Genomic DNA, 23,749 nt, shown 5'->3' with positions numbered 1-23,749 from the left:
AAGCCCTTTCAGATCATAAATGCATTATACAGGAGTAAGAAAACCATTTCCGATCATGTCGCCATATTACACAAGTCACTTATTTGCTGCAAATCATTCTGTATCTCACATCATTCAGATGATCAGAAGCTCATTTTACCTGAAGCTGATGTGTGACAAAGATGATGGTCTTGCCCTTGGACACTGTGCGGATGGCGTTGTGGAAGAGCTGAGAGCCCACGTGGGCGTCCACGGCACTGAGAGGATCATCTAGGAGTAGGATGGGTCGCTCGCTGTACAGGGCACGTGCCAGGCTTACCTGCTGGCGCTGCCCGCCACTCAGGTTGGCACCCCTCTCCCCTATCTAGAGTGAGAACATTGAGACAATGTTGACAAAATGTATCAAGGATTATTTCTCAATACATGGGCATCATAGGCCAGAACAGATAAGGACATAAAGATAGTTACATAACACTTGTGTTTTCTCATAAAATACTACAGTGCACCCCAAAACATTCCATCTATAAACGCATGTACTACTTACTAGCCTTGTACATAGTTATTCCACTTTCTGCTACTTTGGTATACTGTAAGGTCAATGTATTGTACAGTGTGGCCATAGTTCATATTGAGAGGATATCCAACAGAGAGATGTAATAGAGGTCTGATACATACCTCAGTCATATCCCCATAGGGCAGCTCTGTCAGATCAGGGATCAGGCAGCAGGCATCGAGCACAGAATTATACCTAATAAGGAAACACAGCCAAGGACATGAGTTAACATGAGAGGGAAACACAGTCATTGTCGAGAGAAATGAGTAAGCCTGAGTTAGAAATGTCTTTGGCCCTTGTCAATGTGAAACTATCAAACTATGACATCCAAATGTGGTTTGGTCATGGACTACAGAAAATGAGTTGTTGATTTTAAATACACAAAATCAATCAATCAATCTTACTTGTCTTCATCATATTCTTTTCCAAACAGGATCTTTGAGGATCCAGGCCTGGATCCAGGCCTGTTGAGCGACATAGGCAAAGCCGCCACTGGCCGCCAGGTTGCCCTCCAGCAAGGTCATCTGTTGAACACCAGGGATAAGACTCATGTTAATACATACTAGAGGTAAAGCTGACCTGGGCCAAAAGGCAAATACTTTCACCAGAGGGAAATTCTTGAGCAGCATTTGACTTCATTTGCCCAATACAATGGAACCAATGGAATAGTCCCAAAAGTGTGAATTTCAGGCTTAATCAAACATACCTCAAATGCTTTCAAGTCTGGTTTGTAGGGGAAACCCCCAGTAAGATGGTGATATTTGAAGGCCAATGATCTAGATCCTCACCTGTCCCAGTAGAGCAGACAGAAGCGAGCTCTTTCCATTCCCGACACCTCCAGATTCCTACCAGCGTCCCCTGTAGATTAGAATGATACCAGTGATGTAATAGTTTGGATTTGTACTTGAAATGCACTCAGTCCATTTCAAAGGAAAGAAGTGCAAAGTTGTGGTACAACCTTGACTCCCTCTAACTGTCTATTCTTTCAGCCGTTCTCTTTTTTTCATGAGTTGAACTACTATATTTGAAAGTGCCTGCAGGCTAAATCCATTTATCTGTCCAGTGCCAGTGACTCGATGCTTTAGAGTGTGTTTGTGCATGTGTATATTTGTAAATGAGCCGTTTACCTTCTTGACGCACAGATCGATGCGATGCAGGGTCTTGTGCAGTGGCGGGCGGATGGTGGAGCTCTGGGTGGAGGAGATGGTGCTCTGGGGGCTCTCCTGTTCCATGTGGGTGAGGAGATTTTGTCCGTTGGGACTCTCGTTGTTCCCCTTCACCTTCTCTGCAATGATATACAGGCTCAGTTTCTCCTTGCGCAGCACACGTCGCATCCCGCCTCTTTTCTTCTTGTGGACAGTGATGACTTTAGCAGGAGCTTTGGCCTTCTCCCAAGCCAACGTGGCATCACGGAACTCCACGGAATTCATAGGGTTGTCCGTTTTGGCCATCACAACCTCTTGGTCCTCCATCAAAAAGAGTCTCTGTTGACACAGATATGATAGATGGACACAGATGGACATTGAATATTTGCATGAGGAGCTGATTAATTAATATGTCCATTTTGAAGTGCTGACAACAGTCCATGCTGACTGAACGCTAGCTGACTTAGTGCGACAATCATTCCCAATTTTTGTACAACGATCTCGTCTGTCTTTTTTCTACCTGAAATCGGTTGACTGCCACAGAACCCACTGATAAAGCTTGTACAGCCAAGGGCGTGACCTTGAGGGCAAAGGTCATTGAGTTGAAGACTGCGACAACGGTGAAGGCCTGAAAGGAGCAACAGAGGGAGGAGGGGTCCAGTATAGTTAATTTAGTGAAATTCCTCCTCTTTAAAAGCTACTGGGAGCATTCTATGAATTTTATACAAACATCAACAAACGCTACCGGTAGCTATTCAAGGCTATGAAAAGAGCACTCAGTTCCTGAAAAAGCACTTTATTCTTTAAAAGCTATTGACAGAGGGGCTTACCTGGGCTGCAGTGAGGTCATAACCCAAGGCCATGTGTAGAGTGAATGTGCAGATACTGGGAATCACCACGACTATGGGAGCCATGCTCACTGTGAGGCTCTGAACATAACCAGCCCTCTCCAATATCCCCCTCTCCTCTGAACAAGAGAGAGAGAGAGAACAGAAAGAAGACAGTGAGCTCATCTTGTATTACCACTACAGTCTTTCAGGAACTTAGTGTGGCACTGTACATTTTGTATTCATCCTCAAAAAACATTAGAGACACACTTACAGACATGGATAGAAATAAAAGAGACAAGTTGGGCCTCGCAGCCATAAATGGTATAAAATGTGCTTTTAAAATTGTGGTCCATTTGCAGCTGTCCAAGTCAAGTGCCCGTCTTGCCCTTCTTGTGTTCATGTATGTGTACATCTCCCAAATGTACAGTAAAGTTTGGACACATCTACTCATTCAAGGGTTTTTCTTTATTTTTAGTATTTTCTACATTGCAGAATAATAGTGAAGACATCAAAACTATGAAATAACACAAATGGAATCATGTAGTAACCAAAAAAGTGTTAAACAAATCAAAATATATTTTATATTTGGTATACTTCAAAGTAGTCACCCTTTGCCACGATGACAGCTTTGCACACTCTTGGCATTCTCTCAACCACTTTCATGAGGTAGTCACCTGGAATGCATTTCAATTAACAGGTGTGCCTTGTTAAAAGTTAATTTGTGGAATTTCTGTGTGTGTGTGTGTGTGTGTGTGTGTGTGTGTGTGTGTGTGTGTGTGTGTGCGTGCATGTGCAACCAGTCATTCTCTGTGGATGTTCTGAGCGAATGCGTTTTCCCAGCAGTACATCTTGATGAACTTGATACAGACTAGGATCTTGTTCGTGAGCCTCACGCGCCGGTCAGTCACTACCACACACTTCTTAAGGAAATACGCTGTGAGACACGACGCCAGCATCTTTCATGGATGGAATGAAGAAGGAACAGAGGAAAATTTGAGTGACAGTTGGGGGAAATGAAAGCAGACACAGTCGATATCCCAAATAGCACCCTATTCCCTAGTGCACTACTTTTGACCAGAGCCACATGGGAATCAGCTGTACGGCAGGGTTACTGCAGGGAACAGACTATAAACAGCTTCCACATCAATACAAAGGCCCCCAACAGGCAGTCTTCAGACTGAAGCTCATGAATTTCTAAGAGGGCCAACAATAAAGTCAACAGGAGATTGGCAGACTGGCACGAGGAGAGTTTTGGGGGAGTAGTTTTGGAAAGTTAAGGGGAACAAACAGGTTGTGTTGTAAAGAATAACAGTCTGAAGTGAAGAACTTTCACTTGAGTTTTTACAGTTATTGGAAAATATGTTTATGACTAATACCATAAACAGGAAAGACAATTCATGAATTACTAAGTGCTGAGTGTGAGAATTTCAGAGTAATCATGCTCCAAGTAACATTTCTGGGGTAACTGCTGGCAAAATAATGGTGTTTACCTTTTCAGTGGACAATATTTTCAGTAACTGAACCTTATACATAAGCTACAACTGTATGAAGCTAAGGTAGCACTAAGATGCCTCTGAGTTAAATAACCAGTGTCAGAGGAGAGTGGTGTGTGTAACTTTCCTTTCAATATCAGTTCAGATTTATTTTATTAGTCAGTACTTTCATAGGGTGTGCATTCCTTTGTTAGCATGTGGATAACTTCCTACCATAGTAGGGTAGAAGAAGATGAAGATGGCTGATCCAACCAGTGCAGTGGGTCCCAGGAAGTAAGCGGTGTATGACAGACCAAGGATACCCACAAGTGGACCCCCGGCTAGCAGACAGCCTACTGAGACTGCCTCGTATACCCGCTGGCCATCGCTGGAGCAGATGTTGATCAGCTGTAGGGAGGGACATTGACGCAGAATAATAGGAGAACACATTGAAACAGACCATTTACTTGACAAAGACATAGTCAGTCAAAGAAGAGAACTAAATTAACTCACAGAAAGTGGAAATGCTGCAATGAGAATAAGCTGACATTTGATTTGAACCCAAACTATTTCAATAGTAGTGCATGGCTTTGAAAAAAGACAAAAGGCTGAGACGTTGGCACAATTCAAAATTATACTTTGCAAGAGTGCAGAAGTTTTTTTTACTTTTGTTTCATGAAACTGATACAATGAAACTATTTGTTATCTGAGACACACCTGCAATTTAACCACTAGAAGTGCAAGTGCATTTCACTTTCAGAACTGAAGGCATTGTCTGTGGGGTCAAATCAATCAAATCAAATTTTATTGGTCACATACACATGGTTAGCAGATGTTAATGTGAGTGTAGCGAAATGCTTGTGCTTCTTGTTCCGACAGTGCAGTAATATCTAACAAGTAATCAAATTCACAACGACTACCTTATACACACTAATGTAAGGGGATGGAATAAGAATATGTACATATAAATATATGGTTGCGCGATGGCCGTGCGGTACAGGCAAGATGCAATAGATGGTATAAAATACAGTAGTTACATATGAGAAGAGTAATGTAGGATAAGTAAACATTAAAGTGGCATTATTTAAAGTGACTAGTGATACCATTATTAAATCAATTTAATAAAGTGGCCAGTGATACGAGTCTGTATGTTGGCAGCAGCCTCTCTATGTTAGTGATGGCTGTTTGACAAATCAAATCAAATGTATTTATATAGCCCTTCGTACATCAGCTGATATCTCAAAGTGCTGTACAGAAACCCAGCCTAAAACCCCAAACAGCAAGCAATGCATGTGAAAGAAGCACGGTGGCTAGGAAAAACTCCCTAGGAAAAACTCCCTAGAAAGGCCAAAACCTAGGAAGAAACCTAGAGAGGAACCAGGCTATGAGGGGTGGCCAGTCCTCTTCTGGCTGTGCCGGGTGGATATTATAACAGAACACGGTCAAGATATTAAAATGTTCATAAATGACCAGCATGGTCAAATAATAATAATCATAGTAGTTGTCGAGGGTGCAACAAGCACGTCCGGTGAACAGGTCAGGGTTCCATAGCCGCAGGCAGAACAGTTGAAACTGGAGCAGCAGCACGGCCAGGTGGACTGGGGACAGCAAGGAGTCATCATGCCAGGTAGTCCTGAGGCATGGTCCTAGGGCTCAGGTCCTCCGAGAGAAAGAAAGAAAGAGAGAAAGAGAGAATTAGAGAGAGCATATTTAAATTCACACAGGACACCGGATAAGACAAAAGAAATACTCCAGATGTAACAGACTGACCCTAGCCCCCCGACACAAACTACTGCAGCATAAATATTGGAGGCTGAGACAGGAGGGATCAGAAGACACTGTGGCCCCATCCGATGATACCCCCGGACAGGGCCAAACAGGCAGGATATAACCCCGCCCACTTTGCCAAAGCACAGCCCCCACACCACTAGAGGGATCTCTCCAACCACCAACTTACCGTCCTAAGACAAGGCCGAGTATAGCCCACAAAGATCTCCGCCACGGCACAACTCAAGGGGGGGGCGCCAACCCAGACAGGAAGACCACGTCAGTGACTCAACCTACTCATGTGACGCACCCCTCCCATGGACGGCATGGAAGAACACCAGTAAGCCAGTGACTCAGCCCCTGTAATAGGGTTAGAGGCAGAGAATCCCAGTGGAGAGAGGGGACAGTCTGATGGCCTTGAGATAGAAGCTGTTTTTCAGTCTCACGGTCTCAGCTTTGATGCACCTGTACTGACCTCCCCTTCTGGATGACAGCGGGGTGAACAGGCAGTGGCTCAGGTGGGTTGTCCTTGATTATCTTTTTGGCCTTCCTGTGACATCGGGTGCTGTAGGTGTCCTGGAGGGCAGGTGGTTTGCCCCCGGTGATGCGTTGTGCAGACCACACTACCCTCTGGAGAGCCTTGCAGTTGAGGGAGTGACAGTTGCCATACCAGGCGATGATACAGCCCGATGGGATGCTCTCGATTGTGCATCTGTAAAAGTTAATGAGGGTTTTAGGTGACAAGCCAAATTTCTTCAACATCCGGAGGTTGAAGAGGCACTGTTGCGCCTTCTTCACCAGGCTGTCTATGTGGGTGGACCAATTACCAGTTTGTCCGTGGTTTGTACGCCAAGGAACTTAAAACTTTCCACCTTCTCCACTACTGTCCCGTCGATGTGGATAGGGGGGTGCTCCCTCTGCTGTTTCCTGAAGTCCACGATCATCTCCTTTGTTTTGTTGACGTTAAGTGAGATGTTATTTTTCTGACACCACACTCCGAGGGCCCTCACCTCCTCCCTGTAGGCTGTCTCTTCGTTGTTGGTAATCAAGCCTACCGCTGTGGTGTCGTCTGCAAACTTGATGATTGAGTTAGAGGCGTGCATGACCACGCAGTCATGGGTGAACAGGGAGTACAGGAGAGGGCTTAGAACGCACCCTTGTGGGGCCCCAGTGTTCAGAATCAGCGGGGTGGAGATGTTGTTTCCTACCTTCCCCACCTTGGGGCGGCCCCTCAGAAAGTCCAGGACCCAGTTGCACAGGGTGGGGTCGAGACCCAGGGTCTCAAGCTTAATGATGAGTTTGGAGGGTACTATGGTGTTGAATGCTGAGTCAATGAACAGCATTCTTACATAGGTATTCCTCTTGTCCAGATGGGATAGGGCATTGTGCAGTGTAATGGCGATTGCATCTTCTGTGGACCTGTTGGGGCGCTAAGCAAATTGGAGTGGGTCTAGGTCCGCGATGGAGCTGGTTTTCTTTTTGTAATCCGTGATTGTCTGTAGACCATGCCACATACGTCTCGTGTTTGAGCCATTGAATTGCGACTCTACTTTGTCTCTATACTGACGCTTTGCTTGTTTGATTGCCTTGCGAAGGGAATAACTACACTGTTTGTATTCGGTCATGTTTCCAGTCACTTTGCCATGATTAAATTCTGTGGTTCTGCCATCAATCCACGGTTTCTGGTTAGGGAAGGTTTTTATAGTCACAGTGGGTACAACATCTCCAATGCACTTCCTAATAAACTCACTCACTGAGTCAGCGTATACGTCGTGTTATTGTCTGAAGCTACCCGGAACATATCCCAGTCCACGTGATCGAAGCAATCTTGAAGCGTGGAATTCGATTGGTCAGACCAGCGTTGGATAGAACTAAGCACAGGCGCTTCCTGTTTTAGTTTCTGCCTATAGGAGGGGAGCAACAAGATGGAGTCATGGTCATATTTGCCAAAGAGAGGACGGGGGAGGGCCTTGTATGCATTGCGGAAGTTAGAGTAGCAGTGGTCCAGTGTTTTGCTTGATCGGGTACTACAATCAACGTGCTGGTAGAATTTACGTGGCCTTGTTCTCAAATTGGCTTTGTTAAAATCCCCAGCTACAAAAAATGCAGCCTCAGGATATATGGTCTCCAGTTTACATAGAGTCCAGTGAAGTTCTTTCAGGGCCGTCGAGGTATCTGCTTGGGGAGGGATATACACGGCTGTGACTATAATCGAAGAGAATTATCTTGGGAGATAATGCAGTCGGCATTTGATTGTAAGGAATTCTAGGTCAGGTGAACAAAAGGACTTAACCTGTCTGGGCTAGGGTGCAGTATTTTCACGGCCGGATGAAAAACGTACCCAATTTAAACAGGTTACTACTCTGGCCCAGAAACTAGAATATGCATAGTATTAGCGGATTTGGATAGAAAACACTCTGAAGTTTCTAAAACTGTTTGAATGATGTCTGTGAGTATAACAGAACTCATATGGCACGCAAAAACCTGAGAAAATTCCAAGCAGGAAGTGGAAAGTCTGAGAATTGTAGTTCTTCTTTTGATTCTCTATCGAAACTACATTGTCTGTGGGGGACGTTGCACTTCCTAAGGCTTCCATTGGCTGTCAAAAGCCTTCAGAAAGTGGTTTGAGCATTTTCCTGTCACTGGGCAGATAATAGGAGCTCAGTTTCTGAGTGGTCTGCCTGGCAACAAAGGGATTGGATATGCTCGGTCCCGTGAGCGTATGCTCGGTCCTTCTTTTTCTTCTTGAATGAATATGCTATTGTGCGGTTGGAATATTATCACAATTTTACGTAAAAAATACCATAAAGATTGATTTTAAACAGCGTTTGACATGCTTCTAAGTACGGTAATGGAACATTTTGACTTTTTGTCTCTCGTTTCACGCTCGCGTATTATGCCTTTGGATAAGTGATCTGTACGCACAAACAAAACGGCGGTATTTGTACATATATATGGATTATTTCGAACAAAAACATCATTTCTTGTGGAAGTAGCAGTCCTGGGAGTGCATTCTGACAAAGATCAGCAAAGGTAAGAGAATATTTCTAATACTAATTCTGAGTTTAGGTTGCCCTGAACTTGGCGGGTGTCTGAATAGCTCGCCGTGATGGCTGAGCTATGTACTCAGAATATGTAAAAATGTGCTTTCTCCGTAAAGCTATTTTAAGTTCCTGTATGTTGTTATGATTACACCATGAGTCGCAAATCATGAGGCATACACCCCCGCCCTTCTTCTTACCAGAGAGATGTTTGTTTCTGTCAGCGCGACGCATGAAGAAACCCGGTGGCTGCATCGACTCTGACAACATATCCCGAGCGAGCCATGTTTCCATGAAACAGAGAATGTTACAATCTCTGATGTCTCTCTGGAAGGCAACTCGTGCCGTAATTTCGTCCACCTTGTTGTCTAGAGACTGGACATTGGCGAGTAATATGCTCGGAAGTGGTAGATGGTCTGCCTCTCCTGCGACGACAACGTTGGACCAGTATGGAAAAAATTAATGAAATGTATGCATTCACTACTGTAAGTCGCTCTGGATAAGAGCATCTGCTAAATGACTTAAAATGTTGTTTTCGGTCGGCCTCTGGGATTAGTCCCAATGTCCAGGGTAGAGGTCCGAACAAAGGATACGATTCGGGAACGTCGTATTAATATATAAAAAAATTAATTACTGCATAGATTCCTAAGGACTTGAAGCGAGGTGACCATCTGTCGGCGCCATCTTGATTTGGTCCGCCATCACACAAATACCCTGTTCCCAGATCTGTTTGGGACCAGGCATGACAATGAACCGAGAAGTTGGCTATACAGCCAAACTGATCTGGGATCTGGGACCAGGCTAAAAAACACTCACCCCTCCGGCACTGATGTCTTTGGTGCTGCGAAGGCAGAGGATCTTGTGAAAGGCGAATGTGAGCGCTGCACCTTAGAGGGGAGCGGCGGTGCAGTAATTGACGGCCCACATGAGTGCCAGGGACCAGGAGCGCATCAGCTCCATCAAGAAGATCCCCGCCACCAGGGAGAGGCTGTAGGGAAGCCAGCCCTCCACACTCTGAGAATACTCCAGCAGGGCATGGACCAGGAGTGCCTGGGAATGGGAATACCGGTGAAGGTGGGAAAGGGGGGAGGTAAGAAAGGAGGAGGAGAGGGTGGATGAGAGAAAGAGTGAGCAAAAGAGTTAGCATTTTGAGGCAGAAGACAAAAATGTTGGAGGACAGAGGTTGAGTGAACTGGAGACTTTATTATGACTGAATGGAAAAGATAGGCACAGTCTAAAATATTGACAGTAAGATTACCAGTGCGTAGTATAGTCCAATCTATGCCAAATAAATCTATACAGTAGGCCTACATAGCACCCAGACAGAAATGTGAGACAAACGAGTCATTGTGTAACTAGTAAATCCAGTTAACGCTATTAGGGGATGAGGAAAGCTGCTAGCACGTATCACGCCACACGTAGCCCTAGCATGACATTCAAATAAACAGCTAGAGCTGGTGGAAACAATACAGCCACTCAATAATATCGCATTTGGGGAACTCAAAACTTAATTGCTTTCATCTGAAATGTGTGACGACCCTCCCACTGTCTGCCGTATTCTCTCTCTTTGTTCTTGTTTCCTTATTAGGATGCCGGTGGGCGGAGTTGGAAGGGTCGTCAGCTAAATGGGAAGCACCTGGGCCCGGCTGGGTCCCAGGATAAATAGACCTCTTCCACAGTCATTAAGGAAACTCTCTCCATGCAGACACTTTGTTGATTTTGGTTGTGTAGTTTTGTGGCTTTTTGGTTATTTGCTTTGGCACCTTTCAACACCCTGCATTATTACATTCAGGTATGCAAAACACTCACTTACACTACTGATTACTGATTACACACGCCATTGTTAATTATTTAGTTACTTTAGTTAATAAATATATATTTTGATACTCCTTGTCTCCACGTTGTCTCCCTTTTGTTGCGAACTCAGAGCCGGTTCGTAACAAGTGGGGGCTCATCCGAGATCTTGAACTTGTGTTTGGGAGAAAACGTGGAGGTATGTTAAATTGAGGTGCTTTGTTTGTTAGTTTGAGTTTGGTGCTTAGTATTGGTTGCCTTTGTTTGTTTGGTTTGTGTGCTGTGTTGGAGAGAATACATTGGTTAGTTTCCAGGCCCCTGCCTAGCCTGGAAACGCTTGTTCTACTTGCTGTTGGGACGTTGGTCTGAGGAGGTGAGTACAATCAGCTGTGTACCTTGGTGGGAGATTTGGATAGGGTAGTGAAACTTACTACCCGGGGCTATAACCTTTTTCCCCTGATAGGCTTAGCAACGTGTTTCATTTTGGAATATGTTGGGCATTGTTAATGTTTGTTATTTTTGTGTGGTGTCTGTGGACTGAGCAGTTGTCTCGGGGGCACATCCGTGGCTTGGTGAAATCTACCAGCATGCTGGGGGGTTACTTCCTTGCCAGCGGGCAACAGTGCATAATTACCCACCGCAAATCTGCATGAAGACTAGGGTTGAGTTATTGTAGATTTTGGGGAAGCTCCATTTCTCATCTCTTTTCTGTGGTGCCCGGTGTGATTGTATTTTATTTTTTTTGTGGGCTGGTGTGCTCAGTAGAGGGGTTGAGTGAGAATTTTTTTTTTTACTATGGCGTCTAAAGTAGACGAGTTCATTCGCTTTCCATCAAAGGAACTGTTAGATGTATGTACTAAAGAACAGCTGTTGAAGGTTGCTGAACACTATAAGGTTGAAATTAGTGATAAACGTAAAAAAAATTATGTTAGGTTAATATTGAAAGCCAATCTGATGGAGAGTGGTATTCTTGAAGATACCACTGGGGCAGCCTCTGCTGAGGACTCGCCGTCTCCCCGATATGTTACAATTACCGCTCCATCGGTTAGTCCTAGTAGTCTTCTTTTTGAACAGCAGAAAGAGCTGCTTCTGTTACAGCTAGAGCACGATTGTGAGAAGCTAGAGCATGATCGTGTAAAATATGAGAAGGAATTGGAATTTAAACAGGATATGGAGCGTGCTGATCGGTTAAAATATGAAAAGGAATTGGAATTTAAACAGGATATGGAGCGTGCTGATCGGTTAAAATATGAAAAGGAATTGGAATTTAAACAGGATATGGAGCGTGCTAAAATCAAGCTGCAACAAGAGCGACTAGAGTTGGTTAGGGAAGGAAAGCTCTCAGGGGAGAGTTTGCTCTGGGAAGGTGACGCAGATTTACCTAGGGGTCGTTCCTCTTTTGGTCGTGCCCCGGACACATTTGACATTGTTGGGAATTTACGGTTGTTGCCTCAGTTTAATGAAAAGGACCCTGAGACGTTCTTCTCGTTGTTTGAGCGTGTTGCTGACGTTAGGAGTTGGCCTGATTCTGACCGAACTTTGATGTTGCAGTGTGTGCTGACTGGTAAAGCGCAGGAAGCATATTCAGCTCTTAGTGTAGCCGACAGTGTCAGTTATGATAAGGTTAAAATGGCGGTGTTACAGATTTACGAATTGGTTCCTGAGGCTTACCGCCAACGATTTAGAACTTTAGAAAGGGATGATAGGCAGACTCATGTTGAGTTTGCGCGAAAATTATCTTCACAGTTTAATCGCTGGTGTTCCGCCTCTGCGGTTATGACTTTTCAAGGGCTGTGTGATCTGATTATGCTAGAGCAATTTAAGGACACAATCCCTGGTCATATAGCGACGTATATTAACGAACGAAAAGTAAAGACTGTCGCTGAAGCTGCGGTTTTGGCGGACGAATATGTTTTGACTCACAAAAGTGTTTTTGTAGAACCCCGTACTTGGAGTGAGTGGGGGCGTTCGGAGAGATTTGGGCCTCGCTCACCGAGATACTCTGGTTCACGGGCAGAGTTTTATTCAACTAGGGTTGAGCCTGACTCCCGTGGTAAAACTGACTTTGGTCAAGAGTGTCACTACTGTCAAGGCTCAGGTCATTGGAAAAACGAATGTCCGGTTCTCAGGTCTAGGGGTAAATTCAGTACGTGTGTTAACGTTAAGTGTAGGCCTACGGCGTTAGCTGCGTCTGTTCCACATCAGTTTACTCCTGACACATTGTCTCAGGCCCATGGGCATGTGAAAGTCCATATTGACCCAGGCTATTTACCTTTCATTACGGAGGGTTTTGTGTCTATGTTAGGAAGTAAGAACCTAGTGCCAGTGAAGATCCTACGAGACACAGGTGCCTCGGAATCGTTTGTGTTGGAATCTGTGTTACCTTTCTCTGCTGCGACTGATTCTGGGAATAGTGTTCTAATTAGGGGAATAGGTTTGAACAATCTGTCAGTTCCATTGCATGAACTGATATTGGATTGTGGACTGGTGAAAGGTGAGGTTGTTGTGGGGGTGCGTCCTTCGTTGCCTATTGAGGGTATCGACGTTATCCTTGGGAATAACTTGGCTGGTGAGCGTGTGTGGCCTGTCGTGTTTCCATCTCTAGTGGTTTCCACTAAACCGTCAATTGTAGGGATTCCTGATGAGAGTGCGCAGAGTTTCCCAGCGGTGTTCTCTGCGGGTGCAGTGACGCGGTCTATGAGCCATGGTGACTTGGTCCCTGCTCCGGTAAATGAGAATACCACAAAGAAGTCTATCACTGTTTTCCCTGTTATCCCGTTATCTGTATTCCGCTCCGATCTAATCAATGCGCCACGGACTGACCCCACATTAGAAGAGTTGCGTGACCAAATTGTGCCTGTGGAACACTTGGGAGATGTCGCACATGGTTATTTTCTCCAAGAGGATGTTCTGATGCGAAAGTGAAAGTCTACAGAGGATGGTAAACCTGTTCGTTTGGCTGATACCGTTACTTCCCTTGGTTCTTTCAATGCTAGGTCTGTGCATGAGGACAAATGTTCCTGGTCCCGATGATTGTATACTGCAGGGTAGATTGAAAAATTCAGAGACACTGGATATTTTGGATAGCCCTTTTACTCAGCTACCTGTTGACGGGCGGAAAGAGCTGGTTGGTCTGATTCGGAAAATTCCAGGTTTGTATTCTGTGACACCTACACGTACAAACTTGATAGAGCATGATATTGACATTGGAGATGCTGACCACATTCGTCAGCGGTTCTATAGAGTTTCTGTAGAGAAACTGCGTTGTCTGGATGCTGAGGTCAGGTACATGCTGGAGAGTAAGATAGCAGAGCCTTCTTTCTCCAGTTGGGCTTCTCCCTGTATCTTGGTCAGTAAACCGGATGGAACGGACCACCGTAAGGTAAACGGAGTCACTAAGCCAGATTAATTTCCTCTTCCTCGGAGGGAGGACTGCGTTGATCAAGTCGGGCGCAGCTAAGTTTGTGAGCAAATTTGACCTGTTATTGTGCTATTGGCAGGTGCCACTGACGAGTAGGGCACATGACATTTTTGCCTTTATTACACCCTCTGGTCTGTACTCGTACTCGTATTCGATGAGTTTAGTGACTATGAATCGTTGGGAAATGACAACCGTTGAGAAGTGACTATGAACCGTTGGGAGATGTTGTTTGCGTTTGTAGCTGATGTGGTCTCTTGTGCGCCCTGTTCCTGAGTGTTATGTGACTGACCATTGTTTGGTTTTGTCATGTTCTAACTTTCCTGTCTGTTCCCTCCTGGTCTTGTGTTCGCCTTTCCTCTTAAATGTTGCTTCCTGTGCACAAAGGTTGCTGAGGTCTGGGGAGAAGGAGGTTGGCTGGGGCAAGTGGAAGGTGAACATGTAACCCCTCATAAATTTGGGACGCAGAGGCCTGTGTCAATTTGGGACGCAGAGGCTGGTACGTTGTTCCGGGGCCCTTGTTGGTCCCCGGTTTTATGGGGGGGGTGTGTGACGACCCTCCCACTGTCTGCCGTATTCTCTCTCTTTGTTCTTGTTTCCTTATTAGGATGCCGGTGGGCGGAGTTGGAAGGGTCGTCAGCTAAATGGGAAGCACCTGGGCCCGGCTGGGTCCCAGGATAAATAGACCTCTTCCACAGTCATTAAGGAAACTCTCTCCATGCAGACACTTTGTTGTGTAGTTTTGTGGCTTTTTGGTTATTTGCTTTGGCACCTTTCAACACCCTGCATTATTACATTCAGGTATGCAAAACACTCACTTACACTACTGATTACTGATTACACACGCCGTTGTTAATTATTTAGTTACTTTAGTTAATGAATATATATTTTGATACTCCTTGTCTCCACGTTGTCTCCCTTTTGTTGCGAACTCAGAGCCGGTTCGTAACAAATGTAATTTAATATGGCTGTAATAAGCGCCCGCATTGTACTGCACTATCAGCACTTTTGCGTTTCACTGCCGTTCGATGCTAATTTGGGGTATTTTAGGTAGGAGGAGGTGGGAAATTAAGCCCAAAGTGGGGCAGTTGGAAAATAACTGCATATTTCTGGGCCAAAGTGCGACCATGGTACACACTGGCTAATCTGGAGGATTAATATGGGTTTCACCATCGAAAGCTTTGTAATCTTCTGCTATGTTTTCATAAACACTTTCAGACTAGTGTGAAATGGGATAGTGCTTCCCAGAGTACTTCCCAAATGGCACCCTATTCCCTGCAGAGCGCACTACTTTTTACCAAATTCCTACGGGCCCTGGACAAAAGTAGTGCACTACATTGGGAATAGGGAATTATTTGGAACGCATCCCCAGTTTCTGAGCCAGCATGCAGGCCGAATGAGGACTGCCAATGTTAGCTGAATCAGCAGAAAATAAAGAAAGAAAGCAGATTTTAAGTGTATTTACAGGCCCCACAAAGCCGGTGACCATGGTGATGAGGAGGGCGAAGATGGCAACCAGCATGCGGGTCTGGCAGAACCTCCAGAAGACACGGGACAGGGATGCCTCTTCTTTCCCCTTCTGTTTCAGCTCATCATGCCACAGGCTCTCCAGTCTGACCGTAGGGTGAGAGTATGAGTGAGAGTATGAGTGAGAGTATGAGTGAGAGTATGAGTGAGAGTATGAGTGAGAGTGAGAGTGAGCGTGAGAGTGAGAGAGAGAGATATTAAGAGATTAAGATTAGGAAATTTGAGACCACTGACTCAGCAATAGCTGCTCTTGATCACAGATCTAGAATCAGATTAGCCTTCACCCAGTCCTAGCCTTTTCCTATTCGAGGGATGACAAAAACACCTGACCCTGTATCAATGGTTACGGAAAACTTATGCCTACTCTGCATAATCATAATACATTTACATTAGCTTCTTGAAACAATCCATGTAAGCATACTGTAAACCAAGATAGGCATGATGAAGAAAGTCAATGGTAGACCTACAGTATATCTTTCCAAATTAGTATGCACTACGCAGACATAAAGTAGGTGAGGTGATAGATCAGCTAATATTAAGTTGGTGATTGAAATTAGCATTTTTGGAGGACAAATTATAATCTTTCCACAAACGCACATTTCAAACCAGTATTTCACACTAAATTAGACTCATTATGTGGAAAACCATCGCCAAAGAACTGCATTTCACTTAATTTGTTTTGTATTTTAAAGCGACTTAAAGATTTTACTTCTAATGAAAAGCACTACATAAAATAAATCCATTATTATTAAACGTTGTGGTTCAGCTTAATTACAGCAACAGGCAACGAGCCCAATGGGAGGTGAGAATGGATGGCGCGTAGGATAATTGCAGTGTGAGCAATACACGCCAACATGCTAAATATGTGCTAATGCACTCTTTTACCACCGTGTAAATCCCCATGAAGAGGGAAAAGGCCTTAATGACTAAATGGCTTGAAAAAGAGAGAGAAGGAGCAGCTGCCGCATCTAATTTATGTCTTAATGGGTTTATTAAAAACGTATCAGAGATATAAAGTGCATTAACCCGAGCACGTGCTCCCGCAGGCTGATAATTACTACTTTAATTCACATTACCTGCAACCTGAGTGAGAAGTTACAATTAACACAATTAAGCAGTCTCTGCAGAGCGAGTTTTGCAGGAAATGAAACATTCAAAGTTTAGTATAAATAATACATCTCCTTTCGGAGTTTTTGGTTTGAAGTGATATCAATGGTCTATACACCAAGCAGTTTAATTTCGAGAGAAGCCTTTTGGAGTTTTCAATCCTGTAAAAGGCCCCAAAAGATAGTGAGTCTACAAGCAAATGAAATCCAGTTCACTGTCTGTAATTTTGAAAAGAGTTGTCTAGTAGTAATGCACTATGGAGTGTAATTGCACATAAAGCAACTATTAAACTACAAAAACGCTAACTTAATAATACCAACAAAAAATGTTTAAACGTAGTGCTGCAAGATGTAGGCCTAATTGCCACATTTTATACCGGCTAGCCTAACAAAAAACGTGCCTAAGAAAACAAATGTGGTGACTGAATGCAGCTAGTGGATAGCCTGCTGGTGTTTCATTGATAGCACCTGTCAACTCTCCCAGGGGGCTCTCTGGCTCCTCTCCCGTCCCCCTATCTGTGGGAGTTGCATAAGTGTTCTAGCCATGTAAACACGAAGTTAAACCCTCCACTCTACCTCTTCTTTTCAGACGCAGCACACACATACAATGCATGTGGCCGTTTTCAGGGGCACGTTTGGCCCCAGGCTAGGGACACACTTCTTATGTGTCCCTCCCCTATAGCATGTTATACGCCTAGCTGAAAGGAATTTCTGCTTTTGATCAAGATGTAGAAGTCATGTGAAAAATTAGCCACAAATGCTCCACCAGTTAATATGTCCATCTTTTGTTCATTCATTCCATCCATCAATCTACTCATGAATAATAACAGATTCACCTCCATAAGGGTGAGGACACAAGACATGAGCAGGAAGGATTGCTTGAGGTGATTTTGGCAGCTAACAAATAAAAGTTGTGTTTCCAGTCAAAGAGAGACATGGAGGCCGAGGCGAGGACGAGGGTTAATGACATAACCACTCTCTCTGTAGGCAGGACTGAGCAGAGCTAGTCCCTGCTAACTCTAAAAACACCCTAATCCCAGGCTATTAATACAATCTTCCCTACCGCCAGATCTCTATGGAGACAGGATGTTCATCATTCAGTCAATCAACCCCCGTGGAGGGTGACTCTTGGAAATCAAGGGAATACCACATTAGGCAACTGCAAAGGTCCACTCAGCAATTACCCACAATGCACCTGGCTGGTAAACCTCCACCGCACTTCTGTTTTCTAGGCCTACCGTCTGTGTTTGTCCAATGTTATTTGAACATTGGTTGGTTTAACTTGCAAAGGGACAGGAAAAGGGATTAATTGAATGTTTGTTGAAGGGGAAAACATTGGGTTCCTTGAATGTTTGTTGAAGAGGAAAACAATAACCCTGTTGAACCTATGTAGAGTCAATGGACAGTAGGGTGCTTAGGGATTGATGTTTGACAGTAGCCTCACCTGTGGCAGTTGTATTCAGAGCTCTCGTGGCAGGACAGGCCCCATACATCGTCTATGGAGAGGCTGGACGTCTTGTGGGCCCTCAGAGCGAGCGGGGTGAGCCAGTGCAGAGTCATGAAGGAGAAGAGGCCAGCATTGTCGACTAGGTGCTGGTGCCTGTGAGAAAGACAGTAAAAATCGAGGCATCATTTGGGTGTTAGAGAGAGAGAGACAGAGAGCGCAAGAAAGAGAGACAGCAAGAAAATAAGAAAGAGGCCCTGAACCTTCACCTACTCGGAAAAATGAATCATGAACAACCGTTGTTTGAACAGCAGTTTGCAGGCACTTCATAGAAATCTTGGGAAGCAGCGGAAAAAAGTTGCATTCAAATGCAGTGCCCTCTGTTAGCGATTCCCTTAAATGGCATCCTATTCCCTTCACAGTGCACTAATTTTGACCAGGACTAATAGGGCTCTGGTCAAAAGTAGTGTACTATGAAGGGAATAAGGTGCCATTTGTGTCGCAAAGCAAATGTTGCACCTATACACTCACAACTCAGCAGGGCACACTGTCTCTTTAGTCTCAACATTGCAGTATTTCAGATTAGGGACTGAGTAAAGGCCCTAAAAAGAGGGTGCTTACTTGTGTGTTATCCTGAAGGGCTTCATTATCTGCAGGCTGTGACTGTAGCGGCCAGATCTCCGCCTGGGACTGGTCCACGCCACCACCTCCCTTTGGCCTTTCTCTTCATCAGGGTCAGGTAAGGTTGGGGTTGCGGGGGAGGTCAGGGGCAAGCCTTCCACCCGGCCAGCTGCCTCTAGGGCATCAGGGAACATGGCTGCCCTTCTGTAGAGGGGAAAGGCAAACACAAAGGTTAGTTGACATGTAAAAGTGTTCGAACTGGACCTTTCTGTGGGGAATGAGGGTTGGAGTTGAATTATGGTAATAATAATAATTTATTACATTTGTAAAGCGCTTTTCATTTTACAGAATAATCTCATAATATATATTTTTTTTTATTAAGAATTGACAAGTAGACAGGGCAACTGACACAAAGAACACAGCTGACGCTACAAGGGACAAGGACACCAAGGAGCATAGCTATCAACAGAAAGCCTTCCTGACGAGAAAGGTCATTAGGCCCATTTTAAAGGAGCCCATAGTCTGTGCTGCTTTCAGGTGGTCCGGGAGGGCATTCCAGAGGATGGGGCGGTCGAGCTGAAAGGAGCGGAGATTGGTCCTCCGCTCCTTTCCGTTGGTCCTCCGCTCCTGGTGATATGATGGTGTTTCCTAACTCGCATTCAGGATCCTGGCAGCGCTGTTCAGGATGTATTGGAGCTTCTGGAGACTCCTTCCAGGGATCCCGATGAAGAGTGCATTGCAGTATTCCAGCCTTGAGGAGATAAAGGCATGGACGAGCTTCTCTGCATCAGACTGAGTGAGGGTGGGACAGAGTTTGCCAATGTTCTTGAGGTGATAGAATGACGCTTTACACAGTTGTTTTATGTGGCTGTCAAAAGTCAGGGGGGAATCAAGCTTTACACCTAGATTGGAAACTGAGGGGGAGAGAGGGATGTTCTGTCCTGCAATGGTGAGGTGTGTTATTGATGAGTGCTGGACCTGGTGGGGGGGTGCCAAAAAGTAGGGCCTCGGTTTTGCTGCTGTTCAGTTGAAGTCACGTTTTTTTTTTTATATGTGCAGAGACACTTGATGGCCTAACAACAAGTTTGAGTGCAATGGTTTCAAGCACTTTAGAGTTGAAGTCCTCAAATTCATGAATTTCAGTTCACTCTCTAAATGTAACTGTCTGTTTATCTCTGTCTATTACCTTACCACCTCCCTCTGAGCCCCATTAGAGAAGCCTCTTTGTTTTGCTGACTCACCGGTGGACACACACACACACACACACACACACACACACACACACACACACACGCAAAGTAGCACATTGCAAGAGTCAGTTCCAGTGATATGGGAACCAAGGTAAAGTTAAGCTTGACATGTAAATCAGAAAGATAACAATACATGTGCTGAAAACTTAGCACTGTTCAAGAGTCAGTATTGTGAGAACTGCAATGAAGTGAGATGTTTCACTTCACATACACAAGAAAGATTCACTTCTACCTTTATCATGTGTAGTTTGTCACCAGGCCACCAGGCCGATAACTTTGCAGAACCAAGTGCTATAGCAAAGTCCAAGCCTAAACAATTCCAAAATAAAGGCCCTGCCAAGGAAACATCCCCTGGACTGCACTGCCCAAACTTGTTGAAATCAATGATTTCCTTACAGTATGTCAATTCAGCCTGGTCTCATACACTAGACGTAACATAGTAAATGTATTAGTATGATATGTGACACCACCTGGATTTGGTATTATGTATCAAAATTTGAAATTGTGTTTTTTACATTGGACAAAAGTAGAGACTCAGAGCTACAAAATGTATTATCATACAGTGCATTGAGGAACAATGAGAAAGTAATTCTGCTTTTAAAGTTGATCAACTTGCTGGGAGCTAACCAACCTGGTTCAATGTTAGCTAGCTAACGTTAGCCGACCTTGTTAAAATTCATAACATATCATACATCTAGGAAATTCGTAACATATAATATATAACTTGTAACATCATACGTAATGGGTGATGGACATCCACAAATTAATAGAAACCATACGAAACTTAACATATCGTACTAAACGGTGTCTCGGATTTACATACAGAATAATACGAAAAGTCTGAGACCAGGTTGGTCAGTCCTGACTTTCTGCTGCAGGGCTAACTGTGGGATGGGTAAATGTATGAACTCAACAAAAGACAAAAGTGCAACAAAATAGATATGGAATTAGGCCAAAACTGGTTAATATTAATTTAAGATGACTTTCAAATGACCAAAGGAGGTTAAGAGGGTGACCTGAGAATAAGCAGACATAAATGTTTGTTTACCCTACATTCTGACATCTTTGTTTGCTGATAATGTCAAGTCCAAATAAATGGCAGGTCAAAAGCTATTTTGTCTGAAAAATGTATAATGTATTGTAATGAAATAGGCAGGGAGCAGTTCTCAAACCCTCGATGTTCTAGCCCGAAGTCCAGCGCGCTATCGATTGTGCCGCAAAAACATGCGCATGCGGCAGAGTTGATATCCGCGCATATAAACCCAGGGTCGTTACAGTATTGATATAATTTTCTGAAAGTGGATATAATTTTTAACAACCTGTCGGGTTGCGTCAATCGAATCTGGTATTAGGATATAAACAAACCATGCAACTTAGTTTTGCAATGATTATTTAATTCATCTTTAAGTAAATAGAATGATAGTACAAATGGAAAATATGATGTTCGTATATACGGTCTCACTGTAACCCCACGCAGGGCAGACAGAGAAGAGAACGACACATCCTTTGTTCATCCTTAAATACTCTGACAGAGATAGGTCCGGCTCAATGCTGGCCTGTCAGAGGGAGGATGAGCATGTATAAACTTACTCATCCTATCGTTGGCGTGCAGGCTGGTCCTAGCCTCGTGACGCACTTCCTGTTGCCGGGTGTAGTTCTTGTCTTCAGCAGTTGACTTATCCATAGTTTATATACTTAATATTGTAGCACAGCTTCTCCGTTATATTATATAGGCTATGCAAACAAATAGCCAGTTCAATCCTAACAAACCACAATCACCATCCATCACAATCATCTCCAGTTAAACATTATAAAACGTTTTCAACATCTACATTACAGGCTGTAAGAAACTTACATGTGAAAGTCTGCAGTCTCTGTTTGAGTTGTTCCCCTGCGGTGCAGCTCTCAAATCTGATGTTTATGAATAATGGTTGAGGTGTGGCTCATTGGATTTGATACATACAACTTTCGAAGGTTGCATCAAATGTTATTTTAGTGCACATATGGACTTATCTTTTGCGCAACGCTTGATAAAGTACATAAGCAACACTTATATACCGTCAACTGTAAAATAATTTAAAGCCAGGTCCCAAATAACGCTTCTTGCAAGTTTTGTTACAAATTCGCCCGTACCTCGCTGATGAGGTCTCAACTCCGCTGTTCTTCCACTTCGTGCATACGGAATTCCCTATATTCACCTGACGTCATGACTGCTTAACCAACCGTAGCCTTGCTTGCTCCGTCGCCGTAGCAACGTGAATGGTTGCGACAAGAAAGGCACATGGTGAACTCTGACAGCACGTGCGGCCAGATTAGGTTTCTCCGAGCTACGGTATATTTGGCTATAAAGGTAAACAAGACAGCAGTCCAGCCAAGGCCAGGGAGCTGAGTTGTGTGCACAGTTAGCATGTGATTTGCATGGAAGGACAGTGACAGAATAATAACCTAAAGTAACATGGTGGCTTCAAGCATGCCTGCATTGTATCATGAATGGTGCAAGTATTGCCAAAGCTTTGTAAATAATAAGGTATATTGTGCAAAAAGCTCTGTTGTTGATTAGAGGCACTTTGATTCCTTATGAAAAGTAATTTGTTATGAAATACTGTAGGTTTAAGCAATCCATCTCTTTTGCACCATTTATTTCAATAAACTATTGTATTATAATTTGGCGGGTGCTTATATTTGTCCTATTTCACACATGTACAACTGTGTATTTATACACATGTGGGATTTGGAAATGTGTTTTTTTTGCAAATCCCAACTCTCCCTGAGACACAGTCTGAGAGTGTGCCCACAGCCAGGGTCTGAAATTAATAAACGGTGACCCTGGAGCAATTAGGGTTAGTTGCCTTGCTCAAGGGCATGAGCAAGGCTGTGTGTGTGTGTGTAAGTAAACGGGTGCCCAGGGTGTTCATTAGCATTCTTGCAGTTAGTGCTAATGGCCAGGCAATAGATGGTAGTAAGGATGTCTACAGTATGTTGGAACAGGCTTTGTTTACCCAGCTGGCAGGAGAGTGGGTGGAGGACACAAAGCAATATTTTGCAAATCAGTAGTCAGTCGGCCCCTGGCAAGAATGGATGATTTGAATTGTAAAAAGCTGTAACGGATTGGCAGTCGTGGTGAAGGAATGAGGCACAGGAAGCAGCGAGTACAGGGTAGTGGCGTATTTAATGTACACTCACTCATCAAACGAAATATTCCCAAACACAGGGGAGAAAGTATACACGGCGTAAAATAGCGCCGACACGAACATGAACCGATCTTGGAGAGATCCACAGGGTGGCCAATAGACTCCATGAGGCCTCAGAGTCTGATGTTCAAGAGGTGGACATTGAGGAGGTCCAGGGAGAAGACGTGGAAGGCTGAGAGGAAGACAACCAAAGCTTTAGTTTCTAGACTATCATTTTACAGATATGTTGAAAACGTTTTTGGGAGATGGGATGGATCATTGGGGATCATGCAATATTCCCTTTTGTTCAGTGAAATCATCCCATGTGAAGAGGAGTCAACTCATTTAAAGTACAATTTGTAACTTAATTGTTTTTTATTGGAAGGATTTAATCATTTGTAATTATGTCTACTTATGATAAGGTAAAAGGTTTATGTTTCTGTCTCTATATGATATGGTAAATATATCCAGTGCAAAAAACATCAACATTTTAAATGGTATTAATATTCATTTTCAAATATTCCCCGTTAATTCCCATGGGAAGTTTCCATCTCTGAATATTCCCCAAAATGTGCAACCCTACTCGCCAATGTCCCGTTTCTAGACAACAAGGTGGACGAAATTAGGACAAG

At 44.1% G+C, this 23,749-nt stretch overlaps 1 pseudogene; it reads right to left on the bottom strand.

The window, feature by feature from the left end:
• LOC106611494 (ATP-binding cassette sub-family C member 5-like) overlaps positions 1-22,134 on the bottom strand; it is a 44,985-nt pseudogene extending 22,851 nt beyond the window's left edge.
• Between the last annotated feature and the right edge of the window lie 1,615 nt (positions 22,135-23,749).

The sequence above is a fragment of the Salmo salar genome, chromosome ssa09, assembly GCF_905237065.1.
Source record: "Salmo salar chromosome ssa09, Ssal_v3.1, whole genome shotgun sequence".
Lineage (NCBI taxonomy): Eukaryota > Metazoa > Chordata > Actinopteri > Salmoniformes > Salmonidae > Salmo > Salmo salar.
This window is presented reverse-complemented; position numbering and strand designations above follow the sequence as displayed.